Here is a 24,563-nt window from a genome sequence, read left to right on the forward strand (position 1 = left end):
GCTTGTATTTGCATTTGACTCTTCCAGTTGCTTGTTGGGCCTCGAAACCGATGCTAGGATCCTGTCTGAAAGCACACCACAGCATCAGTAACAGTGTCAGGGCCCTGGGCCTCACCTTGAGCTGGATCCCAACTTGGGCCTGTCACTGGACCTCCTTTCATGTTCTTCCCCATTTTTGTCCCTGCATTTCTTTCAGAAAGGAACAATACTGGGTCACAGATTTTGACTGTGGGATGGCACCCTTTACCTCAATTGATGCCCTGTCCTGCCACTGGAGGTGGATTCAATAAGTTTTTTCTCCCCACTGTAGAGTACATCAACCAAAGTACCTCCCTGAGTCCTAAGTCTCTCTTTTCCAAGGTCTCCTGTATGTTCTAGAGGGTCCCCCAACATCCTTCCCCTTGAGGTTGCTTGTTTCCATTTTTATTTTCTGCTGGCCCTCAGGCTTCGTAACCCTCCTCTCCCCTCCGCCCCCTTTCATTACTTGATTATGTTCTCTTCTTACCCTCCCTGTCCCCTCTCCCACACAGGTCCCTCCTTCACTCTGCCACCTGCGATTGTTTTCTTTTCCCTCCCAAGTGGAATTGAGGCATCCTCACTTGGGCTCTTTGGATTGTTAACCTTCTTGATTCCTGTGGATATTCTGTACTTTTGTAGCCATATAATATCTCCTTATTATTGAGTCCATACCGTGCATGTACTTTTGAGTCTGAGTTATCTCACTCAGGATTGTATTTTCTAGTTCCATCATTTTCCTGCAAAACTCATGATGTCCTTATTCTTAATAGCTGAGTAGTATTCCACTGTGTAAATGAACAACATTTTCTGTATCCATTCTTCTGTTATGGGACATCTGGGTTGTTTCCAGCTTCTGGCTATCACAAATAAAACCTCTATGAACGTAGTGGAACATATGACCCGGTAACATGGTGGGGAATCTTTCAGGACTGGTTTCACTATTACAAATTTTAGAAAACAAGTGCAGTGAAAAATCAGATATTATAGCTTATATTATTGAAATAGATAATTCCTTTGGAAAAATATGATATGAATTGAAGATATGAGTTCAACAGTTTATTTCTAATCATATTTATTAGACAACAAATGATATCAAGGAAAACAACAGCAGTGACAATTGTGTATTATTGCTAAGGAATTGGGGGATGATCACAAAATATATAAATTTTTGAGATTTTAATTGTTTTCTAGTCTAACCGAAGCACTATTTAATCGAATAATATTACATATGAATATTTTTAATTTAGTGTCTCTCTTAATCCACTTATATTATATGACTGATACTTTCAAAGACACATATCTTATGTAAAACTGAATTTTACATGCTTGTATAGGAATAAGAAAGATGATAATTGGGAAACCACTCAGAAAAGGTCATAATTTATAAAAATGAGTGAATTAATTCCTTTAACTTTTCATTTTGCTTAAAATTTTGCAATAAAACAGAAAATCAAGGCCTAAAAAACACGGAGAATATCTTTTAAAAGAATTTAGATTAATATGTAATATTACTAAAGAAGAGATAAAGGAACAATATCTGATTTTTCAACTTATTAAATTAATATTTATAAATGTATCAAAGACTATAGATTAATGGTGTAAAGTAGGTCAATTCTAATAGGAAGGAAACTAAATATTATGGTAAAATGTAGGACTAGCTCCAAAAATCCTTATTTTAATAAAATATTTGATCCATGATAAAATACCACCTTTAAATTCACTAATTATTTTCAAAACATCTTCTATAGATATTTTAAAATGAACATTCATAATGTATGTCTTAAATGTTAAGTTCCAACTATGACTTATAGAGTTGAAAATTCCTTATAATTTTGAGATTTGGAAACAAACAAACATAATCTTCCTTGAATGTTTTAAAACAATACAGAACTTAGACAAGGTACTATAGATATGAATATAAGTGCTCCTATAAAAACAATTTTGAAGGCTAACATGCCATTCATTCAATAGGTTGAGATCTAATATGAAATGAATCTAAATTCAGCAGTTTAATGAAAATCAGTACTTCCTTCCTTCATTAAAATGCTTGGTACAAATGGATCTTTTGGTAACTATGGCTGGATGAGCGCTATTTCTTCCTTTGTACAGGGCATTTGGAACTTGCCACATATAGCTATTTCTAGTCATTGGACAAAAGAACAGTAAGGTTTTATATTATGATAATATAAACATTAAATAGAGCATATAATTCATGATCTTTTAGCAATATAAAGTCATAAATATAGTTAATTGACGAAACCCAATAATCAGTTGACTAAATTAACCTACAGGATTCTATTACAAAATAATTAGTAAATAAAGAAACTAGATTGCTATGAAAAGTATTTGGTCACAAAACTTCATATAGTGTACGCCAGGAATGGCAGACAGCTTAAAATCTATTAATATAATTCACTGTCACCCCTAATTTGGAGAAGAAAATGTTTAATATCATCTGATATTATGCGGAATTCAGATTTAAGTATTTGAGACACACTATGTATAATTAACCAAAATTCTAGCTGCTATTTTGCATAATTTGAGCTTATATTATTTTACTTTTCATTTCCCTTATTTAAATCTCAATAACTTTACTAGGTATTGCAAGACTAAAGAAACATATCTGGAAGTGATAATTTTATGAAGAATAAATATTTCTTTAACTCATAATTCTGGATATCCTAGTTCCTATAACATCTACTATTTCAGTGCTTTATTGAGCATATATGGAACATAATTATTAAAATACCAAAAGGGAAGACAAGATCTAAGAAACAGACAGACAGATTGGGCTTGCCCAAGTCTTAACTATCTGATCCAAACCAAAAGAGTCGAGTATGCTTAGATTTTTCAAAACCTACCTTAATTACAGTTATAAAACAATTTAACCTCACTTTTAGCATACCATCTTCCAGAGGTAGTATAAAGGAAAGGTTAATAGGACAAAGTGGGATGTGGATCTGTTTAGAAATAGCTTAAAGGGGCTCGAGACCCCATATGTACAACAATGCCAAGCAACCAGAGCTTCCAGGGACTAAGCCACTACCTAAAGACTATACATGGACGGACCCTGGACTCTGACCTCATAGGTAGCAATGAATATCCTAGTAAGAGCACCAGTGGAAGGGGAAGCCCTGGGTCCTGCTAAGACTGAACCCCCAGTGAACTAGACTGTTGGGGGGAGGGCGGCAATGGGGGGAGGGTTGGGAGGGGAACACCCATAAGGAAGGGGAGGGGGGGGATGTTTGCCTGGAAACCGGGAAAGGGAATAACACTCGAAATGTATATAAGATATACTCAAGTTAATAAAAAAAAAGGAAAAAAAAAGAAATAGCTCTTTTGGGCAATTCCAAACATTTTTGTCAGGATATCAGCAGTTCAGTTCACACGAAGCAACAGTAGTATCTCAAATCACTCACAATCTTTCAAGAATCTGCAACAGCTGTTGATCCAGAAGATGCCAATCAACACATGTCTACAGACACTGCAGGAAACCACCAGAATATCATGAGAAGTTCTTTGGGGGCATTTATCTCAAAAAAGTCATAACAAATGATGATCAGCTAAGAAGGCAAGGCGAATAACAGCAATAAGTCAATGAAGACTAGAGTCACCAAAACCCAATACCACAGCTTGTAGCTGGTCTTGCTCATCTGTATTAATATTTTCCCCAGGAGTATCTCCTATAGCGTTCCATAAGACCTATACATGACTGGTTCTTAAATGCCTCATGCTTCTTGGTCTGGTCACTGTAGAAACTATTCAACCTACTTCTCAAAGGTTGCATGACTTCTAAACAGAACCATCACAAGATCTAAGTCTTGAATAACCATAGACCATACACCCAACTGTAACAGTGACCTTGTTTTCTATCTTATTGAGAAAATATGTCTAAAGTTAATGCTGCTATCTTTGGCTGTAATTGTCACTTAGGACAACCAACTTGTTTGTGGTGCACTGCTGTCCCAGCATAATGTACAATTTGACCTTTTAAGGGACAACTGCCAATTGTTATCAGAGCGTCTTTCTGTCAGCAGATGGAATCATATACAAAGTCCCATAACTAGATATTAAGAAGCAAGAGAATCAATTTTGGAGGTCTCCATTGGATACTCAGACCACTTGAAATCCTGGAAGATGGGAGCAGGAAAAATTGTAGAATTCAGAGGAGTCAGAAGTCTCCAGGAGAACACAGTCCACTGAATTAAGTAGTGCTCACATGAACACACAAAGACTGAAGGAGCAAGCATGTGGTCTGTACGGGTTATACCAGGTCCTGTATGTATATGTTGCAGCTGTTTGGTGTTTTGTTTGGTTTTTTGTTTGTTTGTTTTTGGGTTTTTTTTGTTTTGTTTTGTTTTTGATTTTTCGTTTTTTTTTTTTTGTTTGTTTGTTTTTGAGACTCCTAACTGTGGGAGGAGGTATGTATTTGACTGTTTTGCTTTTGTGATCTTTTTCCTCCTGTTGGGTTGCCTTGTACAGGCTTAGTATGATGACTTTGCAATGTGTTATTGTCTTATTATATTTTGTTTTGCTACGTATGGTTGTTGTCTCTTACAGTCATTCTCATTACTGGAGTGAGGCAGAGGGGGGTGGGGAAAGAGAGGACAACAATAAGGGGGAGAGGGAGGAGTACTATGAGAAGGAAACTTTGGTTAAGATGTATTGTATGGGAGAAAAATCTATTTTCAATAATTAAAATAAGTAGCAATAAAAAGAGACCATTGAACTGCCTCTAAAACTCTGCAATATTTTTCATGTTTTGTTCTCTGTTTTGTTCTCATTCTGATGCCACTTCAACTCAGTAGCTATCAAGATTTAATCTGCCTTTTGTATTCCAGGCGCGTATGTACAATTTCCTGTCTAGTAATTCTCTTTGGACTTCTGGTGGAGTTGCAACACCTAAATCAAACTTCGCGTGTCTCCCCAGTTTGTTTTCCAGTAGTATTTTTTCAAGTTTCAATATGATAATCTTCTGACACCCCCTTCTTGTACCTTTTCAAATCTATCATCAAATCTTGGTTATACTTTAAATTTCATAATATATATGTTTTTGTAGGCTCAAAATAGATTAATGTTCCTCTAACTTCTGACTTGATATACTGCAATGGCCTTGGAACTGGTTTTCTTGTTAGCACATTTGCGTGCCCATAAACTGATGACATAAATCAGATACTTGAGGATATTTTCATTTGCTATAAAATGGAACATTTGAAAGAAGACAAATATACTTAAGGGGAAAATAAAAGTTAACATATATAGAATTAGTGGAAACTTAATTTAAACATATATTTAAAATAAGGGAGATTGGTGTATCTCTAGAGACATGACATGTGTGTGGAAACAAGCAAATTCTATTGTGAAATATACATTCATTAATTCTGGTATGGGCATAAATCAAAGGTTCATTTCTGAGTAACATGAACAATGACAGTTCATAAAGTAAAAATATAGTAGACAATATCATTTCTATAGCAAATAAAAGAAATGAAAAATTAAATAAAACAAGAATGCAGAAAAATGAAAGATACAAATGACTGCAAAGGGCAAATAGGACACATTAAAATTATTAATGTGTGATATATATTTGATGGTGCTGCTACAGTTTTTCAAGCAGCATCCTTAGATGTATAGCTGAATAATAATATAAAGAGAGAAGATGTAGTTGTCATATAATTTATCTTCAATTAAAGATCACATACTTACAAACCTAGAAATTCCAATAACAGATAAAAATATAAAATAATTAGGAGAAATTGCAGGTACTGTGTATAAACTAATCACAAAAGGGACCTGGGAAAATGACACAGTGGTTAAGAACACTTACTCTGCTGGAAAGGGCCTTTCCTAGGATCCTTTTACCCAGTGGCAGCCTTATGCCCTCTGTACCTCCAGTTTCGTTGATCTATGCCTTTGGATTTCTTTTGGCGGCATGTATACATATGATGTACATACATAGATGTATCTAAACACTCATATACACGAAATATAGGAAAATGAATTAACTGATAAAATAAACACAAAGAAATATATAATACACCTTCTGCTGATAGCTATTTGTGATGGAACAAATGAGAAATAAAAGTGTCCTTTATCATCTTTTTTCTCTCTCAATGCATTTATACCATCAGAGAGAAATTGACGCACAGTTGCCAGCACTATAGAAGCATCCCGCTGAGAGCAGAAACCTCAAGGAAAACAGATAAATTAAAACAGAGGTGAGAGAGTGATAAATGCCACGTTGAGGGCATGTAGTTCAAGAATAAATATCTGAGTTTGATCACGGGTACCTAAAAGACAAACAATAGCAACAACAGTAACAATGACAAAATAAACCTGGATAGTAGAATGGGCACCCATAATCCCAGAACTGGCAAAGTAGAGAAAAAAAGACCAATGGGACTTGAGGGCAAGTCTATCTCTCCAAATTAATATTATCTATGTTCACTGTCCAAAACATTAAGTGGAGAGAAACTGGTATACACCTTGCTCCCACATACATATGCACACGCATGTAGGCACATATGTACCTATACACAGGAAAAAAGAGAAAGCGGTAAATGTCATAGTGAAAAGAATTTTATGAATAGAATTCAACTCATGATTACAAACAGAAACAGAATAGGACTATTTTCCCAGTTTTTCACAATCTGTATTCCTATATACAGTTTTCTAAATTTAGATTTATATAAGCTGATTGTTTATTAGTTCTTATATTTCTTCAGGAAGCACCATGCACATTCTAGAAATGAGTTTTAAAGGATATGAAAGAGTAGACTTCATTATCTGTAACTCTCTGGATGATACAGGTCCCTTACTATAGAATAGTACAAATTTTTAATAGATTAAATAAAATTTGAGGAATGCAGAGATATATTTTGACCATCTTTGACATGTTAATAAGTTTAGCATTAGCAAAGATTTTAAAGCAATCACATACTTACGTCAACAAGTTCCAATAGTTACTATCACTATGCACTAGCTAACCTCTCTGATTGGAATGATGCATTGACATGAGATGAAGAACATCACCAGAATAATTACCAGCACAGAAACAAATAAACGTGTTTGTTTAAAATAAAATCTGGATATTTGCTTGAGAAAATGAAGTTTTGATATCAAAGTTAAACAAAATCAGAGGGATGGTGGTGTTCTTATTTCTTCCACGTCTACTTTATATTGCTGTATAAGGAAGTTATTATGATATCCTAAGCTCCTAAAATATGAATAATTAAGTTGCTTCTTTGCTCCATGAATGTTAAGTTCAAAATCTATCTAATCTATCTGTCCTTCTATCTATCTATCTATCTATCTATCTATCTATCTATCTATCTATCTATCTCTCTCTCTCTCTATCTATCTATCTATCCATCTATCCATCTATAGCTATGTAACTTTCTAGTAACACATATTTACAATACATATACATAATACATATGATATATATACATATATACACACACACAAACACATGAACACATGTGCACACACATACACACATACATACTTTCTTACCTTGATAATTTTAAGATTCTTTGTAAAATTATACTTATTTAAGGCATATTATATCTTATTCTAAATGATATAAAATATATTCACAATGAAGAGGTGTTTACTGTGTAAATTATCTCTATAAGAAACATAATTTGAGAGTAAGATGCATTGCTCTATCTCTGGTCATTAGAATTGCTACTTTTGTTGGTCTTTAAATTTTCAAAGGAGAGAATATAATGTTGTCCCATTGTGTAAATTGCCTGCTGTGCAAACATGAGCACTTGAGTTCAGATCCCTAATACTCACAGAAAATTTGGACACAGTGTAAAATCCTGTAATCCTTGCTGAAGGAAGCAGAAGGATATTGATACTAAAGGGTTATTAGAAAGGACAAAAAGCCCAAACTGAGAACTTCACTTTCAGAGAAGAAATTCTGCCTCAAAATTAGATTATTATATTTTAAATTTTTTATTTGGTTATTTTGTTTATTTATATTACAAATATTCCTTTTCCCAGTTTCCTTTCTGAAACACCACGTTCTAATACATGCCTCCCCTCCCCCGCACATCTATGAGGGTGCACTCCACCTACTCACTCCTGCCCCACCACTCTAGCATTCCCCCATGCTGGGGCATCAAGCCTTCAGGAGACCAAGGGCTTCCCCTCCCATTGCTGTCAGATAAGCCAATCCTCTGCTACATATGAAGCTGAAGCCATGTGTCCCTCCATGTGTGTTCTTTGGTTGGTAGTTTAGTCTCTGGGAGCTCTGGAGGTTCTGGTTGGTTGTTGTTCTTCCTATGGGATTGCAAATACCTTCAGCTCCTTCAGTCCTTTCCCTAACTCCTCTATTGTGGTCCCTGTGCTCAGTCCAATGGTTGGCTGCAAGCATGCACATCTATATCAGTAAGAGTCTGAGAGCCTCACAGGACACATTTATATTAGGCTCCTGTCAGCAAGCACATCTTGACATCAGCAAAAGTGCCTGTGTTTGGTAGCTGTGTATGCGATCGATCCCCAGGTAGAGCAATCTCTGGATGGTCTTTCCTTCAGTCTCTGCTCTACTCTTTGTCCCTGTATTTCCTTTAGACAATAGCAATTCTGGGAAGGGTGGGTGGCCTCATACCTCAGTGGGAGGCCAAGCCTAAGCTCTGGATATGGTCTCTATAAGTTCACTCCATTTTGCTGGGTATTTCAGGTAATGTCATCCGCATTGAGTCCTGGGAGCCTCTTGCTTTCCTGGCATCTGGGCTTTCTGGTGGTTACCATCAGTTTTTCATCCTCCATTGCTACACACAGCTATTCAATTTCTGACCTTCACTATACATCTTGCCCATCTCCTCCCACATTTAGTCCTGCTCCATTTTTCCTCTCCCCTTCTTCCCTTCCTCCTCAAACTCTCCTACCCTCAACCTCCAGTGATTACTTTGTTCTCCTTTCTCAGGAGGACTGAGGCACCCACAGTTTTGTCTTCCTTTTCCTTGCCTTCCATGTGGTCTGTAAGTTGTATCATGGGTATTCTGAGCTTTTTCCTTAAATCCTCTTATCAGTGAGTACCATGTGTGTTCTTTGTGACTGTGTTACCTCACTCAGGGTGATATTTTCTAGTTCCATCCATTTGCCTAATAATTTCAACAAGTCATTGTATTTAATGCCTGTGTAGAACTCCATTGTGTAAATATACCATATTTTCTATATCCTTTCTTCTGTTGAGGGACACCTGGGTTGTTTCCAGCTGCTGGATACTTATAAATAAGGCTGCTATAAACATAGTGGATCATGTGTCTTTGTTGTATGTTGGAGCATCTTTTTGGTATATGCCCAGGAGGTGTGTAGCTGGGTCCTCATGTAGTACTGTGGCTAATTTCTTAGGAACCACCAGACTTATTTCCAGAATGGTTGTACCAGACAGCAATCCCACCAGCATTGAAGGACTATTTCTCTTTCTTCATATTTTTGCCAGCATTTGCTCTCACTGAGATTTTGATCTTAGTCATTCTGACTGGTGTGAGGTAGAATATTGGGATCATTTTGTTTTGTATTTCCCTGAAGATTAAGGATGCTGAACATTTCTAAAATTGCTTCTTAGCCATGGGAGATTCCTCAGTTGAAAATTCTCTGTTGAGCTCTTTACCCTATTTATTAATAGGGTACTCTGGTTCTCTGGAGTCTAATTTCTTGAGTTCTTTGTATATTTTGGATATTAGGCATCTAAAGGATGTAGGGTTAATAAAAATCCTTTCCCAATCTGTTGGTTACTGTTTTGTCCCATTGTCAGTTTTCTTTGACTTACAGAAACCTTTCAGTGTTATTAGGTCCTATTTGTTGTTTGTTGATATTAAAGCATAAGCCATTGGTATTCTGTTCAGGAAGATATTCCCTGTACCCAAGTGTCCAAAGATCTTCCCCACTCTCTCTTCCATTAGATTCAGAGTAACTGATTTTATGTGAAGGTCCTTGAGCCACTTGGACTTGAGCTTTGTATAATGATATAAGAATGGATCAATTTGCATTCTTTCTTATGCAAACTGCCAGTTGAGCCAGCACCATTTGCTGTCTGTTTTCCACTGGTTGGTTTTAGCTTCTTTATCAAAGATCAAGTGACCATAGTCATGTAGGTTGATTTCTGGGTCTTCAATTCTGTGCCATTGATCTACTTGCCTGCCTCTGTACCAATACCATAATGTTTTTAAGACTATTGTTCTATAGTATAGATTGAAGTCAGGGGTGATGATTCCCCAAGAAATTCTTAATTGTTGAGAATATTATTCTCTATTCTGTGTTTTTTTTTTATTCCAAATGAATTTGAGAATTGTTCTTTCTAACTTTATAAAGAATGGAGAAGGAAATTTTCAGGAGTATTGCATTGAATCTGTATGTTGCTTTTGGTAAGATGTCCATTTTTACTATATTAATCCTTACAGTGCATGAGCATGGGATGTCTTCCCGTCTTCTGAGTTGTTGTTCAATTTCTTTCTTTGGGGATATGAGGTCCTTATCATACAGATCTTTCACTTGCTTGGGTAAAATCACACCAAGGTATTTCATATTATATTTGACTGTTGTGATTTTCTAATATAGTTTATAATAACACATTTTGCATTTAATGAAAACAAAGTAGTTGTCATTTTTAACATAGATAAACCTCATGATATTCTATAGTCTCTTGTAAAGCATATACTTATTATTTTAATCCTATATGAGCTCTTTCCAGGTACAGGTGATGAAGACAATAAGAAAATGTGCTTTTTGTTGTAGTTATTCCAAATACCAATATTAATACTAACATGGCATACCTACAGAATAGCAGGTATGAATATACTCATGATGTTAGGAGTTTTTAGAAATTAGATCTAATGATGTATCAATAATTGGTTCAGGGATATTTGCCACAAAGAAATCTTACTGTTCTACTCCCAGCTTTACACATAGGAGAAAATATTTTGTTAAATATTCTATTGTACATTTCAATATGAAATATTTTGATCAAAAATCTTTTAAATATAAGTTTAAGAGTCAGTTTATGTGAACACTTTCAAAATTGATAGGAAGTAAAAGAAGTAATTTATTACTAAAATCCATTTTTATAAAAATATAACTATTCCCCATTGGAGGAATTAGAGAATGGTTTGAAGGAGTTGAAGGAGCTTACAACCCCATAAAATCGAGAATTCCAATCAACCAGAGCTGCCAGGGACTAAACCACTACCCAAAAACTATACATGGACTGACCCATGGCTCCAGCTGCATATGTAGTAGAGAATGGCCTTGTTGGGCACCAATGGAAGGAGAAGCTCTTAGTCCTGCCAAGGCTGGAACCCCACCCAATGTAGGGGAATGTCAGGGATGAGGGGGGTGGTTGGGGATGGGGAACACCCTTATAGAAGAAGGGGAGAGGGATGGGATAAGGGGCTTATGCCCGGGAAACCGGGAAAGGAAATAACGTTTCAAATGTAAATAAAAAAAAAATCCAAACTAGTAGGCTGATGAGGTAGCTCAGTGAGGAAAGACACATACTGAAGGATGCAATATGGGGCTTATGTCCAGGAAACTATTACAAGGAATTACATTTGAAATGTAAATTTAAAAATCTAATAAAAGAAAAAAAATGAAAAAAAAAGTCCTGAGTAATCTTCCTATGATCTACAAGGTAGCAAAGAACCAACTGTCCTAGTTGTGTTCTGACCTCCACATGTATACTTTGACATGTACATGTACACATTTAAACACACATATATACACACAAAATAGGTGCAAATTAAAATAAAAATATATAAGTGACATAGAATAACATTTTCAAAATTTGAGGTGTGAACATTGAATCTCTAAATGGTTATTGTGAATATACATTTTACTTTGTGTAAATTTATTTCACTTGCCCCTGTAGAATTTTCTAAATGATAATAGAGTGTAAATTTATGGAAATTGTCTGAAATATGCAAGTTACTAATAGGATCACTCCTTTTACCCTCAACATTAAAGTGAAATAATGATATCATTCTCTAAAATGAGTGTCTATAGGGAATTGAATCTAATCATTGCACATTCCTAAAGAAATTTCAATCGGTGAAAACTACTTTATAATAGAAATTATTCAGAAACAAAATTGAACCACATTTATAGCCCCAATATGGCCTGTAAAACTTTCCATGTGATCCATGAATTCTCTGTGTTTTTTAAATTCTAACTAATCTCAATATAACAAATTGCATGGAAAATATGAATGAGGTATAATCAATAACTAGCTTTCTGTTTTACCTTCAGCTTTTTTTATTAACATGCAAACTGAAGATGTCACAAGAAAGTATGTTTCCCTGAAATTATAATGTAATTTTTTCATAATTTATACCAACCCAGAAATATGTTGTCCTGTAGATTTCTTCCAAATAAACTACTACAATGAGCATTTTGCCCTAATAGCAACTTAGTATTGAAATTCTCATGATTTGATTCTAATGTCTTTTTTGAATATCTCCCTTGGCTCCATTACTAGACCCCAGACTCAGGACACTACAGAAATTTATTTTCTGGTACTGACTTGGATTAGAAAATCCAGCTCTCTGAACCTTCATGATATATGAAATCAAAATATATCCTAGCTGATGACTTGTTTTTTATCTAAATCAGCAGTCATAGAGTTTTATTTTCTTTATAGTTGGTTGTCTCCTCAGACAAACCTCACATGATTTACTTCTTTAAGTAACACTAGTAAATATCCAGTGGCACAACCTTAAATCTTCAAACTTCATCTTTTTTTTACAGTTCCTCTTTTACAGAATGTATTAGTTGTATTTTCATTATATACACCCCTGACCTTCTCTTCTACCAATTTCTGTTATACAACTAGTACTGGTAAGTTTTGTTCTTCCCTGACACAATCTGGAGTTATTTGCGAAGAGAAATATCAATTGAGAAAACTCCTCTATTAGATTGTAGTTCTGTGGGTATTTTTCATCATTAATGATGGATTCAGGAGAGCTCAGTCCATTAGGGGTGATACCATCCATGAGTATGTGGTCCTAAGCTGTGTAAGAAAGTTGATTAATAAATTGATGAGAGTATCTGGGGCTTTTGATTCATTTCTAGCTTCCAGTTTCCTGCCATGAGTATTCTTCACACTATAACATACAAGCTGGAATAAATTCTTTTCTCCCAAATGTCTTATGGTCATGGCATTTATCACTTCAGTAAAAAGGAAACTAATATACCATGTTAATGTAGACCTTTAGGTCTGTGTTAATGGCACAAATTTATTTTTTTCCAAAAAGTCCTTTTCAATAATATGCTGAAACAGCATTTGTCACATCCAAATAAATAAAACTAATCCTGTACACTAAAGCGACTCATAAAAGTAACACAACAACATTAAAGGTTTCCACACCTCTTTGAAATACACAGCTTATTTCTTTTTTTTTTTCAACTTGATGAACCAATGAATTTTATTGGAGTTACTTACAGGATTATTGGTGAAGAGTTTCATACAGATAAACTGTCTCAAAGATAGCTGTATCATCAAAGCCCATCCCAGCATGGTGACAGTTTACAAAAGCTGGAAACTTAGAGCATACTATATGTATGTATGTATGTATGTATGTATGTATGTATGTATGTATGTATGTATGTATGATATACTCAATTTTTCTGAGCCTTTTATAGGTAACATAGCTAGTCTTTGTTTCTTCCAGGCAGCGGGGCTTGTCCGAGTCTTTACATCTTAGCTTATCTGTTAGGTTTCAGGGACTTCCTGAAGCTATTTTAAGTCATTTACTTCTTGTCTTAATGGAGCTTTCCTGTGGCATGGAATGTTTTACCTCTCCCTAGGATATCCAGTTTAATTTTCTTGTAAACATTCTGTCCTAAAATATTCCATTCTTTACTTTCTGTTTACATTCTAAGTTTCCTTCCTAACCTGGGTGGAAACTGGTATAGATACGTGTCTGTCTGTTCTTCATCCATGCTGGATTGACTGGGTCAGTCTTGTGCAGGTAACCACAGCCACTATGAGTTCCTGAGAGATTTTTGACCATGAATATTCTTATTCTTCCACATCCCCATTTTTTAGAAGATTTCATGATTGGAGAAAGTATCACAGTATCTATGGATTCATGTTTTTCAAATTTATTCTTTTCAAGCTCTAGTAAATTTATTCTTACCAATAGGTAATATTATGTAGATGAGAGCAAACTTTAACTGTAAAGGGCCAATATAAATCATTTTGACTCAGTGAGCCATATACAGATATATTATCTTTTTTCCATTTAAAAATAGACCACAGAATAGTCCTGTTTTCTGGACACAACAGAGCTCTTGTATACATGAAGTGGTAGTGTTTGAGACTGTATACACAAGGTCTGCAGGAGATCAAGCCAGCTAGAATCCCAGCATGGAGGGCTGGGGGGGGGTGTTCCTAGTTGAGGAGCTTTTTGCAACCGATGACTTCAAGGGAGGGAAAGTAGGTTTTCTTCAGGAAAGCAGCATCATGCTGTAGTAGACAATCTTAAACATGTGCATCTAGAGTGTACTACATGAAGCTTAGCCCTATCCGAACTCGACTAAATACATTTCTTGAGTAGCACCTGTCTTTTGGCTTCCATTGTTTAACTGAGGTTGTTTAGACTTATTTATTTTGATAAATTTTAGATTTGCTTTACTCTGTATTGTACTCTCTGTGTGTGTCTGTGCGTGTGTATGTGTGGGTGCATGTGTATGGGTGTGTGCCTGTGTGTGTGTATGTGTGTGTGCGTGTGTATGTGTGTGTGCCTCTGTGTGTGTGTGTGTGTGTGTGTGTGTTTGTATGTGTTTTATTTAGAACTTTTCTTTTTTCATCAAAAAGGAATGGATTTGAGAAAGTGCTACTCCAGTTGCCATGGCAATTTTCTCATCAAATTTACAAGTTGAGGGATTCTAGGACCAGTTCACCAATACTTTTAAACTACAGGCTCAGGTACATAATAGTTCAATGACTTGACAGTTTCACTGTTTGTCAGATTCCAAACTGAGTGTGTAACAGTTTATGTCACAATAGAGAACACTATTGAAATGTTGATTTATTTTGAACAGCACAGAAGCCAAAACTGAAGTGATTTGATTAATCCTAGATCACTGGCATACTTATATTCATAGTTGTGTTTCAATACTTTATCACTATTTTAATATATATATTTCTTTATTGCTCATTTAAGAAGAAAAGGAACAGTGTGTATAAAAAAACCTTCTGGTTATAACGTCATGAACAATGATTTCAGTTTTTGGAAATACTTATGCTGTCACTGATATTGCATATGTCTGAGTCTACAAGTAGTCAATTTTTTCTGTAAATGTTAATTTTTCTTTTCATTTTGAGATTATAATTTAATTATATCATTTTCTTTCCCTTTTATGCCTGCTTAATCTCTTTCAAATTCATTGATTTTTTTCTATTTTTTTTATTAACTTGAGTATTTCTTATATACATTTCAAGTGTTATTCCCTTTCCCATTTCCGGACAAACATCCCCCTCCCCCCTCCCCTTCCTTATGGGTGTTCCCCTCCCAACCCTCCCCCCATTGCCGCCCTCCCCCCATAGTCTAGCTCACTGGGGGTTCAGTCTTAGCAGGACCCAGGGCTTCCCCTTCCACTGGTGCTCTTACTAGGATATTCATTGCTACCTATGGGGTCAGAGTCCAGGATCAGTCCATGTATAGTCTTTAGGTAGTGGCTTAGTCCCTGGAAGCTCTGGTTGCTTGACATTGTTGTACTTTTGGGGTCTCGAGCACCTTCAAGCTCTTCCAGTTCATTGATTTTATTCATAAAATCTATTTAAATGCATACATTAAAATATGTGTATACATACACATACACATACATATACATTCCAAAATATAATATGCTAAATATGTATAATGTTGCCTATATGTACACTTTCAGGACTGACCATGTGATGCTAGATAGCCAACTGGTGTTTTCTTTCCTGGAAAGACTATTTCTCCTACTTGAGCATTCCTTTGTTCATGGTGCAGAGTTGAGTCATCCTATCATAGGACCACTTACCTCAAAATCAAAATAAGAATAATTGAAATGCAAGGATAAATGTTGTTTTAACCTTAAGTAATTTCAAAAGTAGTTTACATATTAAATTTTAAACCATAATACAAGGTATTTGAACAAATTGATATTTAATAGAAATACATGTTATGTTTTACACTATTATGTGAATATAAGTGTTATCTAAAATAAGATTCCTCCTTAAATTTACCTTTCATAAAATTAAAACTGACTCAACTGTTGGCCATGTGTGTACTTCAAACCTCTAGTGTGGAAAAAGTTCTTGCTGTTAAGCAAGGGCCCAACTTGATTCTGCATTTAACCAAATAAAACTAAAATGCATACAGAACTTAAAATAAGTAATATTTTCCAGTGATGTATCCAGAGATGTGTGTGAATTCATTTTCTATTCTTTTTCTTTGTGTTATCCATATCTAAGACACATATATTTTGTTTATCACTTACATTCTCAGATATCTTTGTTTTCTAGATTATAAATTCTAGGAAATATTTAATATTAATCAGTTATTTGAAAAAACATATACTGTATAAAAATGTGTTCAAAATCATTCCACTAAGTTAAAAAAAATCAAGACAAATGGAAATATTTTTTAAGAGTCAGAAACAAAGGGATATGGCAAATACAAAATACATATTCTGAATGACACAGCTAGGTGACATAATGACTTTTTTAGAGAATTATAAATGCTTGCAGATGGTTGGTGATTAAAATGTGTTTTACTGTTTTGCTTCACATACCTGCTTTCAGAGGAAAATTTCAGACCAGCAATGGACTAGACAAAAATGAAGGCCATCATTCAGTTTGATGAAAATTAAATAAGTAAGTAAATAAATAAATAAATAAAAAACAAGAGCACTTACTGAGAAAAAACAAAACAACACAATCACTACAATTAGTCATTATTCATTATGTAAAAAACCATGGATACAATTAGCTGAAATTTCGAAGTAAACAAAGCACTTCATCACTCTGAAGGCATCATTAGTGGAACTAAAACACTGCCCAGACAAAGTAATCTTTCATGGGAACAGTGGACTTTTGCTTCTGGAGTTTGCAAGACAAGTAGGTTTTATAAAGTTTTTGAATTCCTCTGAGCTATAGATGTTTCATTTGTAAAGTGGAAAGAACTTCTAATTCCAGGAGCCATATCAAGTTTATAGTGAACTTTAAGGATGTCTGTCTGAATAGAGTTCTCTTTTCTTTTCTTTTCCAGAATTGATTAAATGATTTACATGTTGATTTAATGATTTACCTAATTTTACAAAACAGAAGACCCAAATTCGAATAACTCAGAAGATAAATAATGCTATATGTCAGATAAAGTACCACAACAAAAACTTAAATATACATACACTATAACATGGGAAAAATAATTATTTACCTCCAAAATTTATGTTTGGTGCCACTTGTGAAACTAAAGTCATAAATTCAGGTCACAAAGGTGCTGAATGCACAGAAGTCTTGATGGGGAGAAGAGAGTTGCAAAGGGCAGATATGGTACATATGTTGATTTTCAGTGTTAGGGAATTATATCTCTTAATCCAAGAAGACACATTTTAATAGTGCCCACAAACAATCTGTATTTTATCTCTTCTGTTTCTGTGTATATTTACTCTTTATGTTTTCTATCACATGTAAATAAAGTATAGTAGAGTTTAAGAAAAACAGATAAAGTGTTATGTTCTGTGATGGTCTGAGTAAGAATAGTCCCATCAGTTTATGTATGTGAATGTTTGAGTCTAAGTTCTTTCTGCTATGTTGGAAGGTTAACAATGCATGCCTTTATTGAAAGATGTGTGTCACTAGGGGAAGGCATGAAGGTCTTAAAAAACTATGTCATTTGTTCTGTCTCTTCATCTCTCTCTCTCTCTCTCTTTCTCTCTCTCCATTCTCTGTCTCTCTCTCAGTGTCTCTGTTTCTTTCTCTCTCATCTTTCCCTCTACGTCCTACTTGTTGGCTATATGTACCTGGAAGCTTCTTCTCCGGGGATTGCCTAGCTCTTGCCATGCTCTTTATTATAGTGCTCATGAACTCATTCTCAGCAACTATAAACAAGCCAATAATAAAGTGCTTTCTTTGGGGGATATGCCCAGGAATACTATAGCTGGGTCTACAGTAGTGCAACATACAATATTCTGAAGAACCTCCAAACTGATTTCCAGAGTGGTTGTACCGGTTTCCCCAATCACAAGAAAACACACATGATATATACTCACTGATAAGTGGATATTAGCCCAAAAGTTCAAATTACTCAAGATACAATCCACAGACCACGTGAAGCTCAAGAAGGACAATCAAAGTGCTGATGCTTCAGTCCTTAAAAGGGAACAGAAATATTCATAGTAGTGGATATGGAGACAAAATTTGAAGCAGAGACTGAAGGAATGGCCATTCATAGCCTGTCCCACATGGATATACAGCCCATAGAGAAACACCCACTAAAACTAGATAAGAATGATGACACTAAGAAGTGCATGCTACAGGAGCCTGATAGCTGTCTCCTGAGAGGCACAGTCAGAGCCTGTCAAATACAGAGGCAAATGCTAGCGGCAAACCATTGAAATGAGAACAGGGTCCGCGTTGGAGGAATTAGCAAAAGGATTGAAGGAGCCGAAGGGGCTTGCAACCACATAAGAACAAAGCCAAACAACCAGAACACCAAGGGACTAAACCACTACCCAGACTATACACATGGACAGACCCATGACTCCAGCTGCAAATGTAGCAGAGGATGGCCTTGTGGGGCACCAATGGGAGAAGAAGCCCTTGGTCCTGCCAAGATTGGACCCCTCCAGTGTAGGAGAATGTTGGGGTCAGCAGGAAGCAGATGTCATTGGGGAGGGGAAACACACTTATAGAAGAAAGGGAGGGGTTGGGGTAGGGGGATTATGGCCGGGAAACCGGGAATGGGAATAACATTTGAAATGTAATTTTAAAAAAAAGCTTTCTTTTATAAGTTGTCTTAGTCATGTTGTCTTTTCACAGCAACAGTAAACTAAAACAGGTTGCATCCACTAAAAGTTATTGTTACAATATTAACTAGCCTACTGCCTAGTGGAGATTAAAAACTGTGCTGCTAGTCCATAGTCAAGGTCTGTGTAGCAGTTGGTGCCACGATGTCACCTTTTACCTATGACGAGTTTCATGGTGTACTTAGATAACTCCTCCCTTAAGTCTGTGTAAGAATTTGTGTCAGTCTTGGCCTAGAACAAATTTGATGTACACAAACTCTCCCCTCTCTTCTTGTGCTTCTTGTCTTATTGATTCTCCTGGGATGATTTGTGTTTCTTACCTTTAGGACTTTCAAATTACTTTTACTTGCATAAATTACCAAAAAAAATCTTCAACAAGACAGTTCAGTTTAGAAAATGACTTGCAGCTGGTCCCTGGTTGCACTGTTTATCTGTGTGCCTGTACCCAGGTGTCTGTGGGACATTAGCAGGGCACAGCAAGGGTGCTTCCCCACAACTGTCAACATGCTCTTTACTTGTTCCAGCAAAAAGCCATGGAGCTTTCCTTTTGCTCAGGTTGAATTCTCTCTGGAGAGATCTAAAAATACCAAACCAAACTCAAGTTTAACGAATTCTACTTCCCATGAATTATTGTAATGGAGTGAATTACTGTAATGAAAAGTTCTAATTCCGTGAGTGTTGGGGGGAGGGCGGCAATGGGTGGAGGATGGGGAGGGGAACACCCTATAGAAGGGGAGGGGAGGGTTAGGGGGATGTTGGCCCGGAAACCTGGAAAGGGAATAACACTCGAAATGTAAATAAGAAATACTTAAGTTAATAAAAAATTAATAAAAAAGTTCTAATTCTTTAAAGTAAAATCATGTATAATGTAGGAAAATAACATCTTTTGATTATATTATGGAGATGATCGTGGTCATATTTAAAACCATGTCTTGATCTACTCTAAAAACCTTGATAAAGTGCTCGAGTATTGTGAATGACCAAATTAGCTAATTTTTGTTAAATCTGAATTTCAGCAGGGTGATCCTAAATTATAACACTTAATCACCCCAGTATTCAACTTAATAATCATATAAAATTGATTATTCATATTCCATAATGTTAACTGAGGCCCATGGAAATTAAATAACATATGCTTGGACACTCAACTAAGTAGAAAGGTAATAGGGTGATGAATTTGTTAAATTATCTTTATTTGTAATATACAATTTTGATTTAAATAGAATTTTCAGTAATTAAAATTAATACCAAATCTTATAGTCTTTAAATATTGGCTATATATTGATTGAAAAACAGCATAGTAACTTGACAAAATTTAGAATCATCCATAAGACAAGCCAGTGAGCAGACATCTGAGAAATTAAATTTAGATTAAGTTATCTTCTAGAAATACCTATGTCTTAGGGTTATACTGCTGTGAACAGGCACCATGGTCAAGGCAACTCTTATATGGGAAAATTTAACCAGGACTGACTTACAGGTTCAGAGGTTTAGTCCATTATCATCAAGGTGGGAGCATGGCAGGGTCCAAGTACATGTGGGGATTGAGGAGCTGAGAGTTCCACCTGTTGTTCTGGAAGACAGGTTTCTTCAGGCAGCTAGGAAGGATGGTCTTAAAGCCCAAACCCACAATGACACACTTCCTCCAGTAAGACCACATCTATTCTACAAAGGCACTAATAGTGCCATTGTATATTCATGAATATTCAAACCACCACAGCCTGTGAATGATTTCTCAATTAGGTTCATTGATGCAGGAATACCAAACCTAAGTGTGTATAGTCCAGATATAAGGTTCATTGATGCAGGAATACCAAACCTAAGTGTGTATAGTCCAGATATAAGGAATTAATAAGAAGAATTTGGTTTTTTCCTGCCTTCCTTTTTATTTGTTTGTTCGTTTGTTTATGCTTTCAAATTTCTATTCTCCGTTGGTGCTGCTACTCTTCAGTGATATGTGATCCCAGAATATTATTCAACACTTCAAAAGAGATTGAGGAACAGGTTGGACCCTTGTAGTCCTGGTTCCATATTGGAACTGTGGAGACACTAAGCCATGTGAACTGATCAACTCTTAGCCTTTCCAGTATGAAGATAGATATTGTTGTAGAACTCAGATCATTGTATATAAGCCAATCAAATAAATAACCCTTTAATATAAAAAGAAGGAAAAAGAAAAACTATAATATATTTGGTCTCTAAATATAACAAACATTTACCAGCCCTTTATATTTGATTGAAGAGAAATATACTTTTATGTAAAACAATTTCTTCTGCAAATAAATATACAAGGTATACACACTGATTTTCAACTATTTTTTTCTGGATCTTGATAGATCACAGTCCTTATGGCTATATCTCTTTATTTCTCTCTCTCTCTCTCTCTCTCTCTCTCTCTCTCTCTCTCTCTCTCTCACACACACACACACACACACACACACAATATATATATATATACATATATATATATACATATAAATATGTATAATATGTGGGTCAGTCTTTGGGTAATGGTTTAGTCACTGGAAGCTCTGGTTGGTAGGCATTGTTGTTCTTATGGCAATGCAATCCCCTTCAGCTCTTTCAATCCTTTCTCAAATTCCTCCAACGGGAGTCCCATTCTCAGGTCAGTAGTTTGCTGCTAGCATTGACCTCTGTATTGGACATGCTCTGGCTGTGTATCTCAGGAGAGATCAATATCCAGTTCCTGTCAGCATTCACTTCTTACCATCATCCTTCAGTTCCTTTAGTCTCTGCTCTAAACTTTCCCTGCCTATCCCCTCCTATGGATATTTTTTTTTAAGTACACGGTAGCTGTCCTCAGATATGCCAGAAGAGGGCATCAAATCTCTTTACAGATGGTTGTGAGCCACAATGTGGATGCTGGGAATTGAACTCATGACCTCTGGAAGAGCAGTCGGGTGCTCTTAACCGCTGAGCCATCTCTCCAGCCCCGAAGTTTTTTTTTTTTTCATTTTTTTTTAATTAACTTGAGTATTTTTTACATACATTTCGAGTGTTATTCCCTTTCCCGGTATCCAGGCAAACATCCCCCTCTCCCCTCCCCTTCCTTATGGGTGTTCCCTTCCCAACCCTCCCACCATTGCCGCCCTCCCCCCAACAGTCTAGTTCACTGGGGGTTCAGTCTTAGCAGGACCCAGGGCTTCCCCTTCCACTGGTGCTCTTACTAGGATATTCATTGCTACCTATGAGGTCAGAGTCCAGGGTCAGTCCATGTATAGTCTTTAGGTAGTGGCTTAGTCCCTGGAAGCTCTGGTTGCTTGGCATTGTTGTACATATGGGGTCTCGAGCCCCTTCAAGCTCTTCCAGTTCTTTCTCTGATTCCTTCAACGGGGGTCCTATTCTCCGTTCAGTGGTTTGCTGCTGGCATTCGCCTCTGTATTTGCTGTATTCTGGCTGTGTCTCTCAGGAGCGATCTACATCCGGCTCCTGTCGGTCTGCACTTCTTTGCTTCATCCATCTTATCTAATTGGGTGGCTGTATATGTATGGGCGACATGTGGGGCAGGCTCTGAATGGGTGTTCCTTCAGTCTCTGTTTTAATCTTTGCCTCTCTCTTCCCTGCCAAGGGTATTCTTGTTCCCCTTTTAAAGAAGGAGTGAATCATTCACATTTTGATCATCCGTCTTCAGTTTCATTTGTTCTAGGAATCCAGGGTAATTCAAGCATTTGGGCTAATAGCCACTTATCAATGAGTGCATACCATGTATGTCTTTCTGTGATTGGGTTAGCTCACTCAGGATGATGTTTTCCAGTTCCAACCATTTGCCTATGAATTTCATAAAGTCGTTGTTTTTGATAGCTGAGTAATATTCCATTGTGTAGATGTACCACATTTTCTGTATCCATTCCTCTGTTGAAGGGCATCTGGGTTCTTTCCAGCTTCTGGCTATTATAAATAAGGCTGCAATGAACATAGTGGAGCACGTGTCTTTTTTATATGTTGGGGCATCTTTTGGGTATATGCCTAAGAGAGGTATAGCTGGATCCTCAGGCAGTTCAATGTCCAATTTTCTGAGGATCATCCAGACTGATTTCCAGAATGGTTGTACCAGTTTGCAATCCCACCAACAAGGGAGGAGTGTTCCTCTTTCTCCACATCCTCGCCAGCATCTGTTGTCCCCTGAGTTTTTGATCTTAGCCATTCTCACTGGTGTGAGGTGAAATCTCAGGGTTGTTTTGATTTGCATTTCCCTTATGACTAAAGATGTTGAACATTTCTTTAGGTGTTTCTCAGCCATTCGGCATTCCTCAGCTGTGAATTCTTTGTTTAGCTCTGAACCCCATTTTAATAGGGTTATTTATTTCCCTGCGGTCTAACTTCTTGAGTTCTTTGTATATTTTGGATATAAGTCCTCTATCTGTTGTAGGATTGGTAAAGATCTTTTCCCAATCTGTTGGTTGCCATTTTGTCCTAACCATGGTGTCCTTGGCCCTACAGAAGCTTTGCAGTTATATGAGATCCCATTTGTCGATTCTTGATCTTAGAGCGTAAGCCATTGGTGTTTTGTTTAGGAAAGTTTTTCCAGTGCCCATGTGCTCCAGATTTTTCCCTAGTTTTTCTTCTATTAGTTTGAGTGTGTCTGGTTTGATGTGGAGGTCCTTGATCCACTTGGACTTAAGCTTTGTACAGGGTGATAAGCATGGATCGATCTGCATTCTTCTACATGTTGACCTCCAGTTGAACCAGCACCATTTGCTGAAAATGCTATCTTTTTTCCATTTGATGGTTTTGGCTCCTTTGTCAAAAATCAAGTGACCATAGGTGTGTGGGTTCATTTCTGGGTCTTCAATTCTATTCCATTGGTCTATCTGTCTGTCTCGGTACCAATACCATGCAGTTTTTATCACTATTGCTCTGTAATACTGCTTGAGTTCAGGGATAGTGATCCCCCCTGAAGTCCTTTTATTGTTGAGGATAGCTTTAGCTATCCTGGGTTTTTTGTTATTCCAGATGAATTTGCAAATTTTCTGTCTAACTCTTTGAAGAATTGGATTGGTATTTTGATGGGGATTGCATTGAATCTGTAGATTGCTTTTGGTAAAATGGCCATTTTTACTATATTAATCCTGCCAATCCATGAGCATGGGAGATCTTTCCATCTTCTGAGGTCTTCTTCAATTTCTTTCCTCAGTGTCTTGAAGTTCTTATTGTCCAGATCTTTTACTTTCTTTGTTAAAGTCACACCGAGGTACTTTATATTATTTGGGTCTATTATGAAGGGTGTCGTTTCCCTAATTTCTTTCTCGGCTAGTTTCTCTTTTGTATAGAGGAAGGCAACTGATTTATTTGAGTTAATTTTATACCCAGCCACTTTGCTGAAGTTGTCTATCAGCTTTAGTAGTTCTCTGGTGGAACTTTTGGGATCACTTAAATATACTATCATATCATGTGCAAATAGTGATATTTTGACTTCTTCTTTTCCGATCTGTATCCCCTTGACCTCCTTTTGTTGTCTTATTGTTCTGGCTAGAACTTCAAGAACTATAATGACTAAGTAGGGAGAGAGTGGCAGC

Source organism: Rattus norvegicus, chromosome 2 (genome assembly GCF_036323735.1).
Source record: "Rattus norvegicus strain BN/NHsdMcwi chromosome 2, GRCr8, whole genome shotgun sequence".
Classification (NCBI taxonomy): domain Eukaryota; kingdom Metazoa; phylum Chordata; class Mammalia; order Rodentia; family Muridae; genus Rattus; species Rattus norvegicus.